This window comes from Ambystoma mexicanum, chromosome 8, assembly GCF_040938575.1.
Source record: "Ambystoma mexicanum isolate Mex_15411 chromosome 8, UKY_AmexF1_1, whole genome shotgun sequence".
In the NCBI taxonomy this organism is placed as follows: Eukaryota; Metazoa; Chordata; class Amphibia; order Caudata; family Ambystomatidae; genus Ambystoma; species Ambystoma mexicanum.
In genome coordinates, this window is record NC_090929.1 from 1,693,373,098 (window position 1) to 1,693,398,799 (window position 25,702).

Consider the following 25,702-nt stretch of genomic DNA (forward strand, 5'->3'; position numbering starts at 1 on the left):
GCTTCTATTCCTCACGCGGGTTCGATCCTCAACTCTCATCAGCCCGCCATCCTCCATCGCCGGAACCCTGCAAAACAAGAGATATCATTACAAAAGACTTTTAAGACATTTGAAGTGCCCAGAACTTACCGTTCGTGCAGTTAACGACGGACAGCAGTCCTCTGAGGTCAAGAGGCCTGCACCCTTATCCAGTGAAGAAACTGGTTACGGCACCCTGCCCCGAGGCAGATGGAGAGCTCGGCGTTCACTTACCTAAGGTGAGGGCGTTAACCTTTGGGGTTCTACAGGAGAAGAGAAAGGGAAGAGGAGAGAGGCACCCAATAACCCCAGTTCATTAATCCCATATTTTCTATCTGCAGACATCTTACTCTTTGAGTCAGACATACAGTGCACAGAGGTCCAGCCCAAAGAGCCAACCGTGTGTTACACATCACCTTTGAAGATACGGCATTCACCCAGTCAAGACCGGCGCCTCTGCGGGAATCAGGTGAGCGTTACAGAACACAAAGCCTACCGCAAAACTCCCACCCAGGCGCTATGGAAAACTCGGATACCGACCAGCTAGCCCAGTTACTTGGGGAACTAAGAGCAGAAGTGCATGCAGCCCGTCAGGAAACGAATGCTCTAAGAAGGGAACTGATTATTTCCAAGGAGCGAACAGACGATCTCGCTAGACAATTGCTACAGTCACAAGCCGGACAAACTCCATTACCTGCATCAGGGGCAAATCTTCCTTCAACATCCTCTACGAACCCAGTGCAGATCAACCTACCTGGGAATGTACCTCTGGCTCCGCCCGAACGATTTTCTGGTGACCCAAAGAGGTTTGCAGTATTTATTAATCAGTGCCGGTTGCACTTCTTATGCCGGCCAGCAGCCTTTCCAACTGATCAAGCTAAGGTAGCTTTCGTGCTTTCGTACCTTAGTGGCAATGCGGCAGACTGGTCGATCCCTCTAGTTAATCAAGATGATCCGGTTCTCCATGATTTTCAAGCTTTTCAGCTCAGTATGGAAAAACTGTTTGCAAGACATTCACTGGGGCAGGCCTTGGACAATGAGCTCCTTTCATTGCAACAGGGTAATCAAGACCTTTTGGCTTATATTGCGTCTTTCAACAGACTGATAGTGGAAACTCGATGGCCTGAGGACAAAAGGATTACGCTGTTTTATAGAGGTCTACGTGGAGAGCTCAAAGATGTGTTAGCCCAAGTAGTGAATCCCCCGCAAGACTGTTCGGACTATATTGACTTAGTCGTTCAAATTGACCACAGACTGCAGAACAGGAAGGCCGATCGTTCCAAGTTTGATGCTCGAGTATTTTCCAAACCACCAACTCCTACTAAAGGAGTAGACTCCGGGGAACCCATGCAAATAGGGGGCCTGAAAGGACCACTAACACAAAAGGAGCGGGAAAGGAGAAAACAGCTGCAATTATGCCTCTATTGCGGAAACCCGGGACACTTTCTTCGAGACTGTCCGGTGAAACCAGCCAAGAAGGCAGTAGGAGCTGCAGTTACCAGGGTCACAAACTCCGAGCAGGGAAACGACCTTGCCCGACAAGAATAGAGGTCCTCTTGCCGAGCGTTAAAACCAGTTCCGTGACCTCGCATTTCGTGATACCTATGGTCCTCATTAGCCCTGAACATCCGGATCGATTACATGCGATTGAAGCTTACGTCGACAGCGGTGCCATCGGCAATTATGTGGATCATGAAATGGTTTTGAGGATGAATCTGACTCTTTGTCCAAAGGCTGTAAAGGACGTCATTACTACAGTGGATGGTACGGAGATAGCCTCCGGACCAGTAACGCATACCACCCAAGAAGTGACGCTAGTAAGTCAAGATGGACACCATGAGAAGATCGTGTACGATGTGATCAAGGCCCCTCAGTTCCAGATTATTCTAGTAATTCCTTGGTTAGAGAAGCACAATCCTCAGATCGATTGGCGAGCAAGAACGGTTCAGTTTCCAGAATGTGTCTCTACTTGTCACCCTCGACCTGGTGTTGCACTGGCAGCAATTTCCTTGGAGGCTCCCCAGATACCTCCTGAATACTTAGAATTCCAAGATGTTTTCCGGAAGGATCAGGCTAACTCTCTACCTCCTCATAGGTCTTATGACTGCCAGATAGACCTGATACCTGGATCTACTCCTCCTTGTAGTAGAATTTATGCCTTCACCGAGCCTGAGAATCTTCACCTCCGACAATACCTGGATCAATACCTAGCGAATGGGTTTATTCGTCCTTCCAAGTCCCCTGCTTCCTCAGCTTTGTTCTTCGTTCCAAAAAAAGAAGGGGACCTTAGAACTTGTATAGATTATCGCGCCCTGAACCAGATCACCGTTAAGAATAGATATCCGTTACCTTTGATCCCTGAACTCCTGGACCAAGTCAGAAAAGCATGCATATATACAAAGCTGGATCTTAGAGGAGCCTACCACTTGGTACGAGTAAAAGAGGGCGATGAATGGAAGACGGCCTTCTGCACCAAGTATGGGCTATTTGAATATCAGGTCATGCCCTTCGGACTTTGCAATGCCCCGGCCGCCTTTCAATATTTTATGAACAATGTCCTCAGAGAGCTCATAGATGTGTGTGTTGTTGTTTACATTGACGACATCCTCGTTTATTCTTCATCGGAAACTGAACATCGGAAACACGTGAAAATGGTCCTCGAGAGATTGCGTCAACACAAACTTTTCGCTAAGTTGGAAAAATGTGTTTTCAACGTGACTGAAGTTGAATTCTTGGGATTCATATTATCACCTAGCGGAGTGCGTATGGATTCAAAGAAGGTCGATGCAATTCTCAAATGGCCATCGCCATCCTCCGTAAAAGGTGTTCAAAGCATGTTAGGCTTCGCTAACTTTTACCGCAGGTTTATCCCCGAATTCTCTCGAATAGTCCAGCCCATCACCGCCTTGTTAAAGAAAAACAAACGTTTTGAATGGTCTACCGAGGCGGAACAAGCTTTCCAGAATTTGAAGACTAGATTTATCTCTGCACCGATCTTAAAACATCCTCGCCCAGAACTCCCCTACATCGTTGAAACTGATGCTTCGAGCCTTGCCATGGGGGCAGTTTTATCACAAAAGGACCCAGTAACCAATCAGTTGCATCCCGTGGCATTTTGGTCCCGCAAATTCTCGCCTCCTGAAATCAATTACACTATTACTGATAAGGAACTTCTAGCTATCAAGTCCGCCTTTAAGGCTTGGCGGCATTATCTTCTGGGGGCCCGACACACCGTTACTGTGATTACAGATCACCAAAACCTGCAATATTTGAAAACCGCAAAAGCTCAATCCTCTAGGCAACTCCGTTGGGCACTATTCTTTGCCGAGTTTGACTTCATAATTACCTATCGACCTGGTACAAAAAACGGTAAAGCTGATGCCCTTTCTCGGATGGGAGTGGAAGAACATTTGATCAATCCTAAACCTGTACCTATCATTCCCGAACAAAGAATTCTAGGTGTAATCGCCACACAATCCATAGAGGAAGTTAAGGATAAAGCCAGGCTACTGGTAACTCCAGCAGACATACAGAATTGGCATCTGCAGGGAAAGGACTTTACGGTGAAGGACAACCTATTATATTTCCAAGAACGGTTATACCTGCCCAGCACAGATTTACAGAAAAAGGTAATCTCTTGTTATCACGATTCTTTAATGGAAGGACATCCCGGTATGACCAAGACCTCGGAAAAGATCAAGCGCTACTTCTGGTGGCCGTCTTGGAAAAAAGATATCAGAGACTTTATAATGTCCTGTGGAGTACGCGCCCAAAACAAGAGTCAAAAGGAAAAACCAGCCGGCCTCTTACGCCCTATTGACATCCCGCCTCGCCCTTGGCATACGCTTTCTATGGACTTCATCACCGATCTACCTCCATGCTCCGGATACAATACGATCCTAGTAATCGTGGACCTATTCTCCAAGATGGCGCATTTCATTCCACTCAAAGGCTTACCAACAGCAGCAACTCTGGCCCAAGAATTTCTCGAAAACATCGTCCGACTGCACGGTTTTCCTTCAGTTCTAATTTCGGATCGAGGTAGTCAATTTATTTCTCATTTTTGGCGAAGTTGCTGTCGGTCGGCTCAAATTGATGTGAGACTTTCGACCAGCCACCACCCTCAAACCGACGGACAAACCGAGAGGACCAATCAAACTCTGGAACAGTATTTGCGCTGCATGCTACAACAAACTGAAAAAACTTGGAAAGATATCCTTTGGATAGCCGAATATGCCTACAATAACTCTGTCCACTCGGGAACTGGGAAAACCCCGTTTTTTCTTTTATACGGTAGTCACCCTCGAACCTCGGAGTTGGATCCACTCCAAGATCTTGGAACACCAGCAGTAGACCACCTGCATTCTACAATCACCCAAGCCTTTAAGGAAGCCGTTTCTCACCTTCAAAGGGCTAAAGAACAATACAAGAAAGGAGCAGACCAACATCGGAAGGAAGCCCCCCAATATCAAGTAGGAGATCAAGTCTGGTTATCCACCAAATATCTACCTCTAAAAGGACCACGCACATTCAACCTAAGATACCTTGGTCCCTATTCCATCACTACCATAGTAAATCCAGTAGCGGTCAAGTTGGACTTGCCCCCTCACATGAAGATACATCCGGTCTTCCACGTCTCTCTATTAAAACCCGTGCAACCTCAAACCCGACTAACTACATCTCCAAAACCCATTCTAGTTGATGGAGAACTCGAGTTTGAAGTCAAAAGCATCCTGGATTCCAAGATCTCCAAATCTAAACTATTTTACATGATTGACTGGAAAGGCTACGGTCCCCAAGAAAGATCCTGGGAACCTGCGGAATATGTCCACGCGCCTCGTCTAATCAAAAGATTTCATCGAACATTTCCTAACAAGCCCAAACCCCCGGAGAAGCCCGGTTTGGGAGGGGCCTTGAGGGGGGGTGCTGTCATGATCTCTGCTTCCAAAAGATCAGGACTTGCCCGACTCTCTTGGAAGCAGACCCATAACCCCGGTTCCGAGTGCCAGCCAGTCCCAATTGGGACCTTTTGGACCCTGTCCTGGCGCCAGTGGCACCAGGCTCATAAAGATGCCCAGTCCCAGCGCTGGAAGCGCCGGGCTCATAATGCTTGGGTGGACTTACCTGCAGCAGACCATGCTGCTTACTTACCTGCCAGTTGAACCCCTGATCCTCTTCTGTTTGGGACTACTTTTCCTGTTGGGTGGGGCAGGAGCCACTCCCTAGGTTCAGAACACTGGAACTCTTCTGGAAAGCAGGAACTCTTTTCTTACCTAGGCGTGGCTGTGGAAGGAGACACCTAAGCACTACAGGAGGCTATTTAAACCACACCCGATGGATGAATCTTGCTTTGTGTTATTCTGCATTCTCTGCAGCAGAACGCTCATCGTGTCTTCTGCTTCTGATCCTGGGCCTAAGGGAACAAAGGCTTACCATCCTGGAATCCAGTCTTCAGCAGCACCTGTAAAGACAAAGAAAGAACAGGTTAGCACTACGGTCTTCAGTGGCAGCACATCTCTTACCTGGTCCATCGGCTGTCACCAACGCCTCGCGCTGCATTCCGGCATCTGAAAGACAAAGGCTTACCTACTCTTCGCATGCTCCGGAGGTCTTCGCACTGCATTCCGGCATCTGAAAGACAAAAGCTTACCAGCTCTTCGCACACTCCGGAGGCCTTCGGCGCTGCATCCCGCATCTGAAAGACAAAAGAAGGTGCGTTTAAAGACATTGGGCAACTTTATTACTCACGTGCCATTCCTCCTTCCCACGCCGAATCCAGTGGGTATTCCAGCACCCTTCAGCTTCTCTAAAGCTCCGAACTTGTACCTGCAAGATAAAAGGGACAGTTAGTGCGCATCGTGAAGCAGACTACAAGCGCTTACTTACGTGCTTCCAGGCGCTTCTATTCCTCACGCGGGTTCGATCCTCAACTCTCATCAGCCCGCCATCCTCCATCGCCGGAACCCTGCAAAACAAGAGATATCATTACAAAAGACTTTTAAGACATTTGAAGTGCCCAGAACTTACCGTTCGTGCAGTTAACGACGGACAGCAGTCCTCTGAGGTCAAGAGGCCTGCACCCTTATCCAGTGAAGAAACTGGTTACGGCACCCTGCCCCGAGGCAGATGGAGAGCTCGGCGTTCACTTACCTAAGGTGAGGGCGTTAACCTTTGGGGTTCTACAGGAGAAGAGAAAGGGAAGAGGAGAGAGGCACCCAATAACCCCAGTTCATTAATCCCATATTTTCTATCTGCAGACATCTTACTCTTTGAGTCAGACATACAGTGCACAGAGGTCCAGCCCAAAGAGCCAACCGTGTGTTACACATCACCTTTGAAGATACGGCATTCACCCAGTCAAGACCGGCGCCTCTGCGGGAATCAGGTGAGCGTTACAGAACACAAAGCCTACCGCAAAACTCCCACCCAGGCGCTATGGAAAACTCGGATACCGACCAGCTAGCCCAGTTACTTGGGGAACTAAGAGCAGAAGTGCATGCAGCCCGTCAGGAAACGAATGCTCTAAGAAGGGAACTGATTATTTCCAAGGAGCGAACAGACGATCTCGCTAGACAATTGCTACAGTCACAAGCCGGACAAACTCCATTACCTGCATCAGGGGCAAATCTTCCTTCAACATCCTCTACGAACCCAGTGCAGATCAACCTACCTGGGAATGTACCTCTGGCTCCGCCCGAACGATTTTCTGGTGACCCAAAGAGGTTTGCAGTATTTATTAATCAGTGCCGGTTGCACTTCTTATGCCGGCCAGCAGCCTTTCCAACTGATCAAGCTAAGGTAGCTTTCGTGCTTTCGTACCTTAGTGGCAATGCGGCAGACTGGTCGATCCCTCTAGTTAATCAAGATGATCCGGTTCTCCATGATTTTCAAGCTTTTCAGCTCAGTATGGAAAAACTGTTTGCAAGACATTCACTGGGGCAGGCCTTGGACAATGAGCTCCTTTCATTGCAACAGGGTAATCAAGACCTTTTGGCTTATATTGCGTCTTTCAACAGACTGATAGTGGAAACTCGATGGCCTGAGGACAAAAGGATTACGCTGTTTTATAGAGGTCTACGTGGAGAGCTCAAAGATGTGTTAGCCCAAGTAGTGAATCCCCCGCAAGACTGTTCGGACTATATTGACTTAGTCGTTCAAATTGACCACAGACTGCAGAACAGGAAGGCCGATCGTTCCAAGTTTGATGCTCGAGTATTTTCCAAACCACCAACTCCTACTAAAGGAGTAGACTCCGGGGAACCCATGCAAATAGGGGGCCTGAAAGGACCACTAACACAAAAGGAGCGGGAAAGGAGAAAACAGCTGCAATTATGCCTCTATTGCGGAAACCCGGGACACTTTCTTCGAGACTGTCCGGTGAAACCAGCCAAGAAGGCAGTAGGAGCTGCAGTTACCAGGGTCACAAACTCCGAGCAGGGAAACGACCTTGCCCGACAAGAATAGAGGTCCTCTTGCCGAGCGTTAAAACCAGTTCCGTGACCTCGCATTTCGTGATACCTATGGTCCTCATTAGCCCTGAACATCCGGATCGATTACATGCGATTGAAGCTTACGTCGACAGCGGTGCCATCGGCAATTATGTGGATCATGAAATGGTTTTGAGGATGAATCTGACTCTTTGTCCAAAGGCTGTAAAGGACGTCATTACTACGGTGGATGGTACGGAGATAGCCTCCGGACCAGTAACGCATACCACCCAAGAAGTGACGCTAGTAAGTCAAGATGGACACCATGAGAAGATCGTGTACGATGTGATCAAGGCCCCTCAGTTCCAGATTATTCTAGTAATTCCTTGGTTAGAGAAGCACAATCCTCAGATCGATTGGCGAGCAAGAACGGTTCAGTTTCCAGAATGTGTCTCTACTTGTCACCCTCGACCTGGTGTTGCACTGGCAGCAATTTCCTTGGAGGCTCCCCAGATACCTCCTGAATACTTAGAATTCCAAGATGTTTTCCGGAAGGATCAGGCTAACTCTCTACCTCCTCATAGGTCTTATGACTGCCAGATAGACCTGATACCTGGATCTACTCCTCCTTGTAGTAGAATTTATGCCCTCACCGAGCCTGAGAATCTTCACCTCCGACAATACCTGGATCAATACCTAGCGAATGGGTTTATTCGTCCTTCCAAGTCCCCTGCTTCCTCAGCTTTGTTCTTCGTTCCAAAAAAAGAAGGGGACCTTAGAACTTGTATAGATTATCGCGCCCTGAACCAGATCACCGTTAAGAATAGATATCCGTTACCTTTGATCCCTGAACTCCTGGACCAAGTCAGAAAAGCATGCATATATACAAAGCTGGATCTTAGAGGAGCCTACCACTTGGTACGAGTAAAAGAGGGCGATGAATGGAAGACGGCCTTCTGCACCAAGTATGGGCTATTTGAATATCAGGTCATGCCCTTCGGACTTTGCAATGCCCCGGCCGCCTTTCAATATTTTATGAACGATGTCCTCAGAGAGCTCATAGATGTGTGTGTTGTTGTTTACATTGACGACATCCTCGTTTATTCTTCATCGGAAACTGAACATCGGAAACACGTGAAAATGGTCCTCGAGAGATTGCGTCAACACAAACTTTTCGCTAAGTTGGAAAAATGTGTTTTCAACGTGACTGAAGTTGAATTCTTGGGATTCATATTATCACCTAGCGGAGTGCGTATGGATTCAAAGAAGGTCGATGCAATTCTCAAATGGCCATCGCCATCCTCCGTAAAAGGTGTTCAAAGCATGTTAGGCTTCGCTAACTTTTACCGCAGGTTTATCCCCGAATTCTCTCGAATAGTCCAGCCCATCACCGCCTTGTTAAAGAAAAACAAACGTTTTGAATGGTCTACCGAGGCGGAACAAGCTTTCCAGAATTTGAAGACTAGATTTATCTCTGCACCGATCTTAAAACATCCTCGCCCAGAACTCCCCTACATCGTTGAAACTGATGCTTCGAGCCTTGCCATGGGGGCAGTTTTATCACAAAAGGACCCAGTAACCAATCAGTTGCATCCCGTGGCATTTTGGTCCCGCAAATTCTCGCCTCCTGAAATCAATTACACTATTACTGATAAGGAACTTCTAGCTATCAAGTCCGCCTTTAAGGCTTGGCGGCATTATCTTCTGGGGGCCCGACACACCGTTACTGTGATTACAGATCACCGAAACCTGCAATATTTGAAAACCGCAAAAGCTCAATCCTCTAGGCAACTCCGTTGGGCACTATTCTTTGCCGAGTTTGACTTCATAATTACCTATCGACCTGGTACAAAAAACGGTAAAGCTGATGCCCTTTCTCGGATGGGAGTGGAAGAACATTTGATCAATCCTAAACCTGTACCTATCATTCCCGAACAAAGAATTCTAGGTGTAATCGCCACACAATCCATAGAGGAAGTTAAGGATAAAGCCAGGCTACTGGTAACTCCAGCAGACATACAGAATTGGCATCTGCAGGGAAAGGACTTTACGGTGAAGGACAACCTATTATATTTCCAAGAACGGTTATACCTGCCCAGCACAGATTTACAGAAAAAGGTAATCTCTTGTTATCACGATTCTTTAATGGAAGGACATCCCGGTATGACCAAGACCTCGGAAAAGATCAAGCGCTACTTCTGGTGGCCGTCTTGGAAAAAAGATATCAGAGACTTTATAATGTCCTGTGGAGTACGCGCCCAAAACAAGAGTCAAAAGGAAAAACCAGCCGGCCTCTTACGCCCTATTGACATCCCGCCTCGCCCTTGGCATACGCTTTCTATGGACTTCATCACCGATCTACCTCCATGCTCCGGATACAATACGATCCTAGTAATCGTGGACCTATTCTCCAAGATGGCGCATTTCATTCCACTCAAAGGCTTACCAACAGCAGCAACTCTGGCCCAAGAATTTCTCGAAAACATCGTCCGACTGCACGGTTTTCCTTCAGTTCTAATTTCGGATCGAGATAGTCAATTTATTTCTCATTTTTGGCGAAGTTGCTGTCGGTCGGCTCAAATTGATGTGAGACTTTCGACCAGCCACCACCCTCAAACCGACGGACAAACCGAGAGGACCAATCAAACTCTGGAACAGTATTTGCGCTGCATGCTACAACAAACTGAAAAAACTTGGAAAGATATCCTTTGGATAGCCGAATATGCCTACAATAACTCTGTCCACTCGGGAACTGGGAAAACCCCGTTTTTTCTTTTATACGGTAGTCACCCTCAAACCTCGGAGTTGGATCCACTCCAAGATCTTGGAACACCAGCAGTAGACCACCTGCATTCTACAATCACCCAAGCCTTTAAGGAAGCCGTTTCTCACCTTCAAAGGGCTAAAGAACAATACAAGAAAGGAGCAGACCAACATCGGAAGGAAGCCCCCCAATATCAAGTAGGAGATCAAGTCTGGTTATCCACCAAATATCTACCTCTAAAAGGACCACGCACATTCAACCTAAGATACCTTGGTCCCTATTCCATCACTACCATAGTAAATCCAGTAGCGGTCAAGTTGGACTTGCCCCCTCACATGAAGATACATCCGGTCTTCCACGTCTCTCTATTAAAACCCGTGCAACCTCAAACCCGACTAACTACATCTCCAAAACCCATTCTAGTTGATGGAGAACTCGAGTTTGAAGTCAAAAGCATCCTGGATTCCAAGATCTCCAAATCTAAACTATTTTACATGATTGACTGGAAAGGCTACGGTCCCCAAGAAAAATCCTGGGAACCTGCGGAATATGTCCACGCGCCTCGTCTAATCAAAAGATTTCATCGAACATTTCCTAACAAGCCCAAACCCCCGGAGAAGCCCGGTTTGGGAGGGGCCTTGAGGGGGGGTGCTGTCATGATCTCTGCTTCCAAAAGATCAGGACTTGCCCGACTCTCTTGGAAGCAGACCCATAACCCCGGTTCCGAGTGCCAGCCAGTCCCAATTGGGACCTTTTGGACCCTGTCCTGGCGCCAGTGGCACCAGGCTCATAAAGATGCCCAGTCCCAGCGCTGGAAGCGCCGGGCTCATAATGCTTGGGTGGACTTACCTGCAGCAGACCATGCTGCTTACTTACCTGCCAGTTGAACCCCTGATCCTCTTCTGTTTGGGACTACTTTTCCTGTTGGGTGGGGCAGGAGCCACTCCCTAGGTTCAGAACACTGGAACTCTTCTGGAAAGCAGGAACTCTTTTCTTACCTAGGCGTGGCTGTGGAAGGAGACACCTAAGCACTACAGGAGGCTATTTAAACCACACCCGATGGATGAATCTTGCTTTGTGTTATTCTGCATTCTCTGCAGCAGAACGCTCATCGTGTCTTCTGCTTCTGATCCTGGGCCTAAGGGAACAAAGGCTTACCATCCTGGAATCCAGTCTTCAGCAGCACCTGTAAAGACAAAGAAAGAACAGGTTAGCACTACGGTCTTCAGTGGCAGCACATCTCTTACCTGGTCCATCGGCTGTCACCAACGCCTCGCGCTGCATTCCGGCATCTGAAAGACAAAGGCTTACCTACTCTTCGCATGCTCCGGAGGTCTTCTCACTGCATTCCGGCATCTGAAAGACAAAAGCTTACCAGCTCTTCGCACACTCCGGAGGCCTTCGGCGCTGCATCCCGCATCTGAAAGACAAAAGAAGGTGCGTTTAAAGACATTGGGCAACTTTATTACTCACGTGCCATTCCTCCTTCCCACGCCGAATCCAGTGGGTATTCCAGCACCCTTCAGCTTCTCTAAAGCTCCGAACTTGTACCTGCAAGATAAAAGGGACAGTTAGTGCGCATCGTGAAGCAGGCTACAAGCGCTTACTTACGTGCTTCCAGGCGCTTCTATTCCTCACGCGGGTTCGATCCTCAACTCTCATCAGCCCGCCATCCTCCATCGCCGGAACCCTGCAAAACAAGAGATATCATTACAAAAGACTTTTAAAACATTTGAAGTGCCCAGAACTTACCGTTCGTGCAGTTAACGACGGACAGCAGTCCTCTGAGGTCAAGAGGCCTGCACCCTTATCCAGTGAAGAAACTGGTTACGGCACCCTGCCCCGAGGCAGATGGAGAGCTCGGCGTTCACTTACCTAAGGTGAGGGCGTTAACCTTTGGGGTTCTACAGGAGAAGAGAAAGGGAAGAGGAGAGAGGCACCCAATAACCCCAGTTCATTAATCCCATATTTTCTATCTGCAGACATCTTACTCTTTGAGTCAGACATACAGTGCACAGAGGTCCAGCCCAAAGAGCCAACCGTGTGTTACACATCACCTTTGAAGATACGGCATTCACCCAGTCAAGACCGGCGCCTCTGCGGGAATCAGGTGAGCGTTACAAGCCTTTCCCTAGTGAGGTGGGTCTCTTGCAGCAGGGCTATGTCTACGCGCATCCTCTTTAAATACATCATCACTTTGTTGCGTTTAAGGTAGCTGTTGAGGCCCCGTACATTCCAGGTCACAATTCTGAGATTACCCGATGCCATCTAGTCGGTCCATCTCCGTCCCATCCCTCCCAATAATGCTTCCCATGTAGGGTCGTTTCCTGGCTCCTTCCCTTCTGTTAACGAACCGTCCGTGCCCCCCTCCCCCCTTCCCCAACCTCACACCACTGCACACAACTCCCCCCCCCTCCCCACCAACCCCCAACGATAGCCCAGCTCCATCCGTGGATCTCAGGCCTACCCACGTCTGGCCCCGTCTCGTGACCAAGAACAAGGACCCCGCGGGGTGTCACCAATTTAACAGTGACCTAACTAAGTGTACTACTATCGGGTGCAGAGGTTGCTCCCCAGGAGCTCCCAGTCATCTATTTAGGAGAAGTGAATTCAACGGGACCCGCCGGCAGATGCCGTGACTTCCCCCACACAAGCACAATATCAAACTATATTCTAGTCCCAATGTCATAGCTATGGCCTCACGGGTGCCTCTGCAGCGTGCTACTTATCTCCATCAGCTTCTGTCTGGGCATCCGATTCCTGTGGTCGACCTTGCATATCCAGCCATTCCATCGCGTCACTCGGCGCCTCAAAGAAGAGGGATCTGTTCTTATGAATCACCTTTAACCTAGCGGGGTAAAGCAACATGTAGCGGTGGCCTGCCTCTCTGAGCCTCCTCTTCACCGTTCCAAAGTTCATTCGACTCCGTTGTACAAGCAGCGTGTAATCCGGATACGCTGTTATATTCGCTGACCCCCTTTCTATCGTGCCCCCTTTCCGGAAAAATTCGAGAATCTTCTTGCGGTCACGATAGTTCAAGATCTTTGCAATCAACGGCCGCGGGGGGGGCTCCTGGGGCCGGTCTCCTGGTCAGGGCCCTGTGCGCCCTTTCGACCGCGAACCCCTGGGTCAGCTCTCCGCCTGTAATCTCCTGCAAAAGCATGGTTTCAACGAAATCCGTGGGGTTCGATCCTTCCATTCCCTCCGGTACCCCCACTATGCGAATGTTATTGCGCCTGACGCGCCCCTCCGCCTGCTCTGCTCTGTCCTCCAAATTGCCCACTCGCTGCACGAGGGCATGAAGTTCCTTGGCGTGTGTATTGCACGCCTCCACGGTCGGGGCCAACTCCTTCTCCAGTTTCCCAGTGCGCTCCGCGATTGTTCGCACATCCTGGCGCAACAGGTTCACTTCTTCTCGGACCGCTCCTATCTTGAGGTTTAGGCCCTCTTGCAACTCTTTCATGGCCAGGCCCAGCTTCGTCTCCCAGGCCACCTTCAGGTCAGCAATTGCTGCCAGCACCTCCTGGATGATACCCGGTGGGTCCGTCGCCGCCGCAGGGGATTCTTTGCTCTTGCCCCCTTCCGCACCCGAGGGCGACCTAGCATAGGTCTCCATCGTAGGCTGCTTGATCCGGGGTCGCACCACCTTGGAAGACATCCTGTTGCGTTGATTGGGCCCACGCGCCCAGCTGTATCCTCTGCAGTGGGGGCTCGCCCTTATGTTCTTGCTTTCAGCCCGAGGCGCATGCGACCCGTCTATCTTGTTGGGCTCGCCCACGTTCCGACCAACCTTGTCTTCCTCAGCTCGTCGGACTTTTTTTTTTTCTATTTTTATTTTTTGTTTTTGGTAGTAAAAATTAATTTACACCTTTACAAAAATGTTAAATAAAACTAAGTATATATAACATCACAAAATACCAACAAATATATACACATTTACTTCAGGTTTTTTTTTTTTTTTTTTTTAAATGAGGGAATTATAAGGACAAAGGTAAAACGCCGAACGTTACATAATCGAGCATTAAATCTCCATCATCGCGTTTCTTCGCCAAGATCCTTAATGTACCATATAAAACAAATAATATCAAAACAGAGTTGTAATCAAAGCAGAGTTGTACCTTCTTTTTACAATTCTAGTCACATTATACATCATAACGTCATTTCATGGGATGCAACCCTAAAAAGGTCTTACATCCAAGTAGACCTTTAAAAACATCAGCCTTTTGGACAGAACATAACATAAATCAACTTCATAGTTGTGGTAAAGATGGTAAAAGCCACAATAAAGAGGGTTGCGACAGATGTTAAACAGGCACGTCACAAGAGGGCCCTTTTGGTGGATACATAATACCATTTAAGCATACAAGATTGTCCTCAATAATATTTACCAGTCGTACTGTTGCCAACATAATTGCGTTAGACTGGCCCCACATGCAACGCAGCCAAATAAGATTCCGTTCAAGCTTAGAGTTAGACTCCAAGAATTTACCTAAACAGAGGAGTCTTTTTTGCTCAAAATAAACACAGTACATGAACAAATGCTCAAGAGTTTCAGGCATCTTCCAGTTGGAACAGAATCTACAATACTCCCAACAACCCCCTTCCTTGACCCCTGACCAGTTCCTAATGCGCGATCCCGTATGGATAAGATCCAAACGAAATCTCATATAGGTCCTTCTGGCATTCTTGTCCGGGAAGCACAGGATATAGGGTAAACGAGGGGTAAAAGCGTGTCTAAATTTGGCATATGTATTGAATGAAGTATATCCTGCAATTAAGTCTGCATTGCGAGCCCAGGCATTCCTATAATGCCTGGTTTTGGCTTTCCCTGGGGAGCTAATAAGCTCCTGATGTGACATGTTCAGGGTAATCAGGGTTTTGGACATACGTCCTTTAAATTGCAAGATAGATTGAGGGTGATCTACTTGTAGCATTGCCCTGAAATCCTCATAAAGCGAATTTGGCGGCGGCGATAACATTTTACAATATGTATTCACCATGCGCCATTCGTATTTATCCGCCAGAGAGTATAGACCCAGTTCATGTAGCAAGATTACGTTCGGCAGGTATCTTGGAAGGCCCAAAACTTTTTTCCACACACTCCCCTGCAAAGAGTTCAAAATGGGACCCATATTCAGCAGACAAACATCTAAGCTATACAGTATGGTAGGCTCTACTTTCATAGTATAAAAATATATCAATATATCAATGGCATAAGGGAGTATCTACAGTACTTTGAGAAAATAATTCTCATTTGAGCAGCCAAAGTATTCAACTTAGCGGTCAAAATACCACGCCATTTTGCGAGAGACATATTGTTTGAAATATGGTAACCCAAATACATGATCTCGTCCATGATGACTATAGGTTTGAGATTTATTGCGTACTTGAACCTTATCGGATTCTTCCTTGTTGTAAAACTTATAATATGGGATTTAGCCAAATTGATGGTCAGCTTATTGAGCTTACAGTATTCATGAAAAATATTTAGTTTATTCTGTAGCCCAAAGGGTACCTTATCAAACAATATGATATCATCAGCAAAGGCCAACCAATTCAAGCGTAATTTGCCGAGATAAACCGGGAATACATTTGCTCCCTCCCAAACCTTTTCAATGTCCGCCAAATAAAGATTGAAAAGTACTGCAGCCAAGTTGCAACCCTGTTTCACACCGATTTCTGTTGGGATACTGTCAGATAATAATCCCTCCGAATTGATGCGGACCCTGTATGATGTATTTCGGTGTAAGGCTGCAATAATTGCAACTAGCTTCGATGGAATCCCGTAGGATAGCATCTTCTGCCAAAGGCGGGTGCGCAAGACACTGTCAAAAGCCGTAGATAAGTCTAGAGATGCCATATAAATTGGTCCATTCTCCTTGGACCGGGATGCTGAAAGCAAGTGTCCAAGAATCGATGCATTGAGCTGAGTGCCCATAGCTTTCCAAAAGCCAACCTGTGCTTTGGAAAGGATTCCTGCTGAAGTGACAAACTTCTCCAATTCCCACAGTACTAGGCGAGCAAATATTTTAGCCGCCGTGGCGATGAGGGCAATTGGCCTGAAGTTGGCCGGGTCATTCCGAGCTCCCTTTTTGTGAATAGGAATCACAATTGCCGTGAGCCACAAGGATGGAATATTACTCGAACGGTATACACGCTGGTAACAGGGCAATAAATATCTAGCCCAAAAGTGTGGATCATCTTTGTAAACACAGGGAGGGAGTCCATCTGGCCCAGCTGCTTTAGAGTACTTTAATTGAGTAATTGCCCAGATAATGTCACTCAGTGTCCAGGGACATTCAGTTGGAATCTTCAGATGTAGTTTCTCCAACTCCGACCTTCTATGTGCATATTTTTCTGTAAAAAATTGTTGCCATGCTGGTCCAGATATGATCGCAGTCATGCGCTGGTCCACCCTTCCCAATGGATTTCTTAATGCAACCCATATTTCTCTGGTGTTTCTCTTGCAAAGTTGTTCCAACATCTGTTGGTTTACAAGGGTGTGAGCTGCGTGGCGCAACAATTTCATTTTGGACTTAAAGAGTGCTACAATAGAATTTTTTTTTTATTTATGTACTGAGGTATTTATAAAACCAAGACTTGCCAGTCGCAGCTCACGAATTTTGTCAGCTTTCAAGAACGCAACTTCCGCCATATATTTAGATACAGCTTTTGGTACTTGTACTCCAATGCAAGCCCTAGATAAACTCTCCAGGTGCTTTTGGATCATCAACGTGTTCAAAACATTGATTGACTCCTCATTAGCCCCAGGTGGACAGTTCTCGTTAACCATCAACAAGTCTCTGTTTATTAGGGACACCAATTTACGACAGATACTTGGATGCCATCTCACAGACAACATATGCCTATCGTTTTCAATCAATGTCGTAGCCAGCATAACTTCATATGGAACGACCCCAACATGTAGATTCGAAAGGAGCATCCGATGATCACTCAATCCCACATCCAAAATCACAATGGGGTCAAGCAATCCAGCGCATGCCCCAGTTGCAAGCATGTAATCTATTAGGGAGGAATGTTGTCCCCGCTGCCAGGAAGTTTTAATACTGAGGGGAGCTAATGGAATAGGGTAAATTCCCCATGATTCAAAAAACTCAACCCATATTTTGCCTCTACGCGGCTTACACCCGCTGAACTGCAGTTCCACCAAAACGCATGTATCTAATTTATCCACTAGTTTAGAAGACACCTTCAAGCTATTTTTAATAAGGATAGCAGCTCCACCACATGGACGCCCCAATGAATGGCGTTGCGCATGTACATTAAAAGCACTGTAACCATCCAATACAATGTCATACATTGCCATCGTTTCTTGCAACAGTATGACATCAGGTCTAAGATGGACCGCCACACGTCCATGCCAAGCGATTAGGTTTCTCATGCCGCAGCAGTTCCAAGATGCGACAACAATACCTGGCAGTTATAGATTAGTGGGATCGGGTTTCATGGCAGCCGCCACTTTAATCAGTGGCTCCAGCCATGAAAGGCCACTTAACACCTGCGTTAATGAAGCCAATCTTTGAGTCAGTTCATTAGCCTTCAGCTCGTATCCCTCCACTGGGGAAGTTTTAGCCAGCTCGTTGGGAGTCGGGGGAGTGAAGTCGAGAAAAGCCCAAGCACTCTCCATGTCTAGAAACAGACAGGGAGAGACCCCCAATGACTCAAAGTCATCCGAAAAGTCCAAAATCAGCTTGGTGATAATTTGAGATTGGACTCTACATAACGCCCTATAGTTGTTGTGAGGGGCTAACTTGACCCAATCCAGGTCCTTGGGTGCCAGATTTCTTAAAGAGGGAATCTGGAAAAAGGTGTTCATTAGAAATGACCTGTTGATCCTGGCTAACCCATTAATCTCTGGATTGCTGATCCATCCGAGAATCTGTTTCATGTCCTTTGGGGTCTCAGCCAAGGACTGAAAACCTTGGGGATTTTCACTCAGAGATGTCATCTCTGTTGATTCCACCACCTGACTTGCATGCACCACCTGGGGCGAGGGAGCAGGCAAAGTCAAGGCCAGAGTAGATTCCACCTTATGGGCAGCCAAATTCCCATCGGCAGCTTCTTGTTTCATCAAGTTCGGAGGACGGCCTTCACTAATGTTCCCACTAACGAAAGGGACACTGCTCGTTGTCACTACACTCACACTGTCCAATTCTTCTTTCTGCCACAGAGGCCCAGTAGCCACAGGGAACGAGCCCTTTGTTAGGGCACTAACACCATCCAGTTCTTCGTGAGGCCTAACCACCAGTTTTTTGGTTTCAATTGTTGGAAAGAAGCTGTGGAGCTGAGATTGAGCTTTCATTATAGGGGTCTTACAAGATTTTTCAGATGACACTTGTACATTGCCACTTTTCAAAGCCTTAATCTGAAGAAGTTTCTTGCTTTCTTCATTTAAGTCAAGAAGGTCTAAGTTTAGATCATCCAGACTTTTTCCAGGATTCCCACTTACGGGAAGTAAGGAGTCTTTGCTTGGCTGAGACCCCTTTTCCAAGGCAGCGTTCTTTGATGCCTTCTTCTGACTACTTCTAGCTGGATTTATGCGTTTTTGGGCTCTTAAGAAGGCCTTTTTTGCCTTTCGAGAGACGAAATGCCTATCATCTTGTTCAGCTGTGCCCATAAGCAGGGCACTTGGCAATGAGGGTACCGAAAGCTCCACGCTTGGTTGCGCATCAAGGATGTCCGTCAAAGCTGAGGGACTATCCGGAGTTGCCCCTTCACCACTGGCTAGCTCGATACCACCACAGTGCCCTGTGGATACCGAGGGATGAGATTTTGAGATCATGTTAAAGAGTAAGAGTTCCACCTGAAGCAGTCGATCATGCTGGAGTTTAGTTATCTCTAAAAGATCTATGTCCTCGGTGGTACCCTGTTCACTAACGTCGCTGCTCACACCTTTCAGCACATGCGAATACAGTCTTAAGGGAGGCCATGCGTGTGAAGATCCAACTTCCGTTTGTGTGCCTTGTGTTCGTGATGCAGAGACGGAAGAAGCCAATGAATGTTCCCCAGTGAACTTCAGAAACAACAGGGAGAGCTTATGAAGCTAGAGTGCACGGTACAACCGTGTTCGTCCTTTTAACCGTTAACAAAATAACATATGGTAGCACAAAAACAACGGTTTTATAGGAAAGAAGGTATTCAAGGTGCATCTGAAGTATGCAAAACAAATAAGTAAGTTAAAGTGCTCACACTCAAATACATGAAGAAGGAGGGCCACCTGGCTCGGCGTACCTTACCCTAAGGAAGAACACCCTGACCCTGGCGGGGGTGCCTATCCCTAGGTTACGCGTGATGTATCGCCTACTAAAAAGATGTAGAGGAGAGTGCTGTCCCTCAACCTTCTATACTGGTGGCGGTGTCTGAAGACAGACACGAGTAGTCCAACAGGGACATCTAAAAGGTGGTAGACTCCAGCAGGTTGGGCAGCGTGCAACAAGACTGTAGATTAGATCTTGAGGCTGCTAAGTCTAATGCATGGATACAACCTGCGAAACAGGTCAACTGCTTATATTCCATTCAGAATGTACAACTTTAATGGTTCCCGTAGGTCACTATGGTTGGAATGTAAAACAGTACTGCTGGAGAAACCGCCGAAGGGTGCAGTAAAACAAACACAGCCAAAGGGCTGTAGGGCTAAAAGGTGGCTCTTATAAAAAGGTGTAGCTCACTCTGTGAAGTTGAGTGTGCTACAGTAAGCAATTTTTAGAAAATACAGTCTCTTTAGTTGGTGTGAGAGAGATCACAGGTAGGTCATGAGAGCCCTCATGACCGAAAGGGGTCGACCGGTTTCGATGGCGTGGGAGATTCAAGCCATCTTCTTCAGGACCGTGACTTGAAATGCAAACGAGTTTGCCAAATGTTCAGATAGATGCTGAACAAAGGGAGAGATGCTGGTGTCTCCTGTAGGGAGACAGAAGGGAGGGGGAGAGAGGGAGGGGCAATCAGACAATGAAAAGGAAGCACCAATGGTGTGCAAACATACAGGTGGTGCTTGTCATGCGTTGAGTAGAGCATGTCGGAGCAAAAAACTGCAACGCTCAGAGTTTGCAGGAAAAGTGGGGGTGCCTGGACACCTGTGAAGGGTCTCAACGCCAGGAGTGAGGGAAATCGGAAACAGGGGGGGGGGGCCGGGGGGCCGTGATAGAGCGAGTCTCTACAGGTGACTGGTGAGCTGCCGCCTGGGTGGTGGGGGGCAACGAGTATGCTGGTGTGAGAAGTAGTGCACTGCAGGGCAGGAAGGCAGTGAGCCTCTGTGTGGTCCACAATAGGGGGTGACATCCCAAATGGGTGCAAGTAGAGTGGAGGGGGCTGAACCTACCTCTTAGCCAAAGCCTCTGGGCCAATGTCCTTTCTGGGAGGCGAGGGATGACACTGGGTTGCTTACAGCATCGTGCTGGTGAGGGAGAATCAAATACCTGCACAAACAGGAGATAATGTGCCTGAAGGAAACAAAAAGACCACAGAATGTGGATAAAAATGGCTCAAAAACACATGGCTTTGTAAGTTTGGGAATAGAGCCAAGGTGTCTGGAAGTGAGCCGTACCTGTTGAGGGGCAGCTGCTGGGCTCCGTGAAGTCCGTGTGCTGTATCGAGCTGGTACAGCTCGAGACTGGCGGTTTGTGGTGGAGAAAGGCCCATCGCCTATAAAAAGAAACGAGCAACGCGCTCGCGCTGGCTTCGGCGACGGCGGCGTCGGCGTGACGCGGCTGGCTCCAAGGAAACGCCTCGAGCGTTCGGAGCCAGCGGAGGAAGCCCAAGCGCCTCTCGAAAGAGTGGCAGAGCGCGCTTCAGTTACGGTTGACTAATGTGGAGGAGACTCGATAACTAGGAAAGGAGTGAAGGGAAGGGGGGGAAGAAAAAAGGGGGGAAAAAGAAAATGGGGGGAAAAATGGGAGGGGGGCGAGGGGGGGAAAGAAAAAAGAGAGTGGAAGGGGGAGGGAAAGGGGGAAAGAAAGGAAAGGGGTGGGCAACAAATGACACCAGGGGGACTCGAAAACAAGGGGGGGAGGGGGGGTATTTTTTGGAATGGGGAAAAAAGGAGACCAGGGGCACATGTGATCATGACCAGATGGGAGGGTCAAGGGTCCTCATGAACCCTGGGCAGCATGGGGAGGGTAAACCTCATGGGAAGGATGGTATGTCCAGAGGAGTCAAAGTACTTGGAAGAGCAAAAGTAGAGACAAAGGAGCACTAATGCTGTGAGTAGGATTGGTGATTCAGGACAACACTGCTAGTTCGTGCCACTGGATTTGTTCATTCAAACCTTCTGAATAGGTATTGAGTCTATAAATCCACATCTGTTCTCTTTTGAAAAGCATATTGTGGTAGTTGTCGCCAAAGGGTCCCCTTTGGAATACCCCATCCATCAAGGGACATGCGCCCTGTGGCAATTTCTCCATGTGCGCTCAGACCTCCAGAACCACGCAGATAGAAATTGGTTGGAAAACACCATGGACACAGAACACATTCACCAATTGCAACACCAAGGGCGTCATCTATATGATCACTTGCCCGTGCAATCTGAGGTACATTGGAATGACCATTAGGCGAGTTCGAACCCGCATGACTGAACACAAATCATGCATAAGAACGAACAAACTCACTGCACCCCTGGTGACCCATTTTACATCTAAAGGACATACTGCGGACTAGTTCAAATGGACTATCATTGAAAAAGTCACACCGCCTCGCAGAGGCGGCAACTACCACAATATGCTTTTCAAAAGAGAACAGATGTGGATTTATAGACTCAATACCTATTCAGAAGGTTTGAATGTACAAATCCAGTGGCACGAACTAGCAGTGTTGTCCTGAATCACCAATCCTACTCACAGCATTAGTGCTCCTTTGTCTCTACTTTTGCTCTTCCAAGTACTTTGACTCCTCTGGACATACCATCCTTCCCATGAGGTTTACCCTCCCCATGCTGCCCAGGGTTCATGAGGACCCTTGACCCTCCCATCTGGTCATGATCACATGTGCCCCTGGTCTCCTTTTTTCCCCATTCCAAAAAATACCCCCCCTCCCCCCCTTGTTTTCGAGTCCCCCTGGTGTCATTTGTTGCCCACCCCTTTCCTTTCTTTCCCCCTTTCCCTCCCCCTTCCACTCTCTTTTTTCTTTCCCCCCCTCACCCCCCCTCCCATTTTTCCCCCCATTTTCTTTTTCCCCCCTTTCCCCCCCCCCCTTCCCTTCACTCCTTTCCTAGTTATCGAGTCTCCTCCACATTAGTCAACCGTAACTGAAGCGCGCTCTGCCACTCTTTCGAGAGGCGCTTGGGCTTCCTCCGCTGGCTCCGAACGCTCGAGGCGTTTCCTTGGAGCCAGCCGCGTCACGCCGACGCCGCCGTCGCCGAAGCCAGCGCGAGCGCGTTGCTCGTTTCTTTTTATAGGCGATGGGCCTTTCTCCACCACAAACCGCCAGTCTCAGCTGTACCAGCTCGATACAGCACACGGACTTCACGGAGCCCAGCAGCTGCCCCTCAACAGGTACGGCTCACTTCCAGACACCTTGGCTCTATTCCCAAACTTACAAAGCCATGTGTTTTTGAGCCATTTTTATCCACATTCTGTGGTCTTTTTGTTTCCTTCAGGCACATTATCTCCTGTTTGTGCAGGTATTTGATTCTCCCTCACCAGCACGATGCTGTAAGCAACCCAGTGTCATCCCTCGCCTCCCAGAAAGGACATTGGCCCAGAGGCTTTGGCTAAGAGGTAGGTTCAGCCCCCTCCACTCTACTTGCACCCATTTGGTATGTCACCCCCTATTGTGGACCACACAGAGGCTCACTGCCTTCCTGCCCTGCAGTGCACTACTTCTCACACCAGCATACTCGTTGCCCCCCACCACCCAGGCGGCAGCTCACCAGTCACCTGTAGAGACTCGCTCTATCACGGCCCCCCGGCCCCCCCCCCTGTTTCCGATTTCCCTCACTCCTGGCGTTGAGACCCTTCACATGTGTCCAGACACCCCCACTTTTCCTGCAAACTCTGAGCGTTGCAGTTTTTTGCTCCGACATGCTCTACTCAACGCATGACAAGCACCACCTGTATGTTTGCACACCATTGGTGCTTCCTTTTCATTGTCTGATTGCCCCTCCCTCTCTCCCCCTCCCTTCTGTCTCCCTACAGGAGACACCAGCATCTCTCCCTTTGTTCAGCATCTATCTGAACATTTGGCAAACTCGTTTGCATTTCAAGTCACGGTCCTGAAGAAGATGGCTTGAATCTCCCACGCCATCGAAACCGGTCGACCCCTTTCGGTCATGAGGGCTCTCATGACCTACCTGTGATCTCTCTCACACCAACTAAAGAGACTGTATTTTCTAAAAATTGCTTACTGTAGCACACTCAACTTCACAGAGTGAGCTACACCTTTTTATAAGAGCCACCTTTTAGCCCTACAGCCCTTTGGCTGTGTTTGTTTTACTGCACCCTTCGGCGGTTTCTCCAGCAGTACTGTTTTACATTCCAACCATAGTGACCTACGGGAACCATTAAAGTTGTACATTCTGGATGGAATATAAGCAGTTGACCTGTTTCGCAGGTTGTATCCATGCATTAGACTTAGCAGCCTCAAGATCTAATCTACAGTTTTGTTGCACGCTGCCCAACCTGCTGGAGTCTACCACCTTTTAGATGTCCCTGTTGGACTACTCGTGTCTGTCTTTAGACACCGCCACCAGTATAGAAGGTTGAGGGACAGCACTCTCCTCTACATCTTTTTAGTAGGCGATACATCACGCGTAACCCAGGGATAGGCACCCCCGCCAGGGTCAGGGTGTTCTTCCTTAGGGTAAGGTACGCCGAGCCAGGTGGCCCTCCTTCTTCATGTATTTGAGTGTGAGCACTTTAACTTACTTATTTGTTTTGCATACTTCAGATGCACCTTGAATACCTTCTTTCCTATAAAACCGTTGTTTTTGTGCTACCCCAGTGAACTTCAACATCATTTTTTCAAATTGGGATATATAGAATGATTTTGATTGCTCCTCCGCAAATATGAATCCCTCTATTTGAGATATTTTTTCTTTTATAAAGGCCAGGGAGCCTTGCATTTCCCTTATAGAGCAATGAGTGAGTTTGTGGCCTTTATCAAGCAGGTTAAGTATATGCGAAATCACTGGGAAGTTAAAGAGCTCATTGGCATGATTGTCAGAGGGAGAATCCTCAGGCGTCGAGACAGCCCTACCAATCCCCTTCGAAGAACCTAAGCCCACGTCGTTATTCCCCAGGGAAAAGGCCCCCAAATCGTTGGGCAACTCAACCCCATTATTATGGGCACATCCATCGTACAAGGTGGATGCAGGACCAAAGGAGGTAGCACCTCCCGATCCCATCATAGAGGGCCCTGCAAAATTCCTTTTAGGTTCACTCTGATGTTTAAAACTAGACTCATTCAGATGGTGAAAATGGACTTGTTCACGGAAGGGAAAAGATCTAGAGGCAGGAGAGGAAGGGCCGAGGGAAAGCCTCACACGTTCACCCAATTCACTCATGATAGTGGGAGCAAGCATAGATGTGTCAGATACGTGGGCAGGACCCTCCTGTAGATGTAAAACAATACAGTTGGTGTCATGTACATAGGCCAATTGACAATCCACCTCCCAATTGGTCTCGTTAGCATCTTGTACTGTGAAGGTCGGCGGGGGATATTCCCAAGCCCGACCTAATATCAGCGGATCAGCGCCGCCCAACAGACCCATCGTTGAGATATCATCTGGGTTTATATCATCGAGAGGAAGATGGCACTGCGCTCCACCCTCTAACGGAGTTGCTGTACCAGGTGCCAAAATAACTAATGCATTCGAGTCAGGTACAACTTCCTTCTCTGAAGATGCCATTTCCACCTCAACTGAGGTTGACATTGATAGTAACGATTTTTTGTTAGATGGCAGCAGAGGCAAGGTAGTATTGACTGTTTTGTTCCCTTGATTCTTACCAGCTCCTTTGGGGAAATTAGCAGACTTATTACTGCTTCTCAGCGCCCGACCCATTGCCTTTTCCTAGTCACCAACTAGAAAGGGCAGAATGCTACAATCACGCCAACTATATTCCTCCCACAAAATGTAGCACAACAATAAGTGTTCAGACAGAAAGATCACCGGAAGTTAACTTCCCACGACAACTTTTGCAGATGTCTTTTTGATATCTAATGGTAACAATTCAATATGAGTTGGGAACGCCAAACTCAAAAAACAAAACAAGACAAGGAGAAGAGTAGGTGCACCCTTTCGTAATTTAAACATGGAAAATAGTGTCACCCCACTCAGATCTTATTGCATGCAATTAAGTCACATACACACTACTGGGTGCAATTCAAAACATTATCTGCTGTGGTTCTTGACTTCCACAACACAAGTCAAGCCGGGCCACCACAACGTCCTATTTTTGATTCACTATATTAAGGCCCTGAACGAACTCCACAACTTGCCCAAGGCACCCGTCTTAGGCAAAACGGCAAGCGTAATATTGAC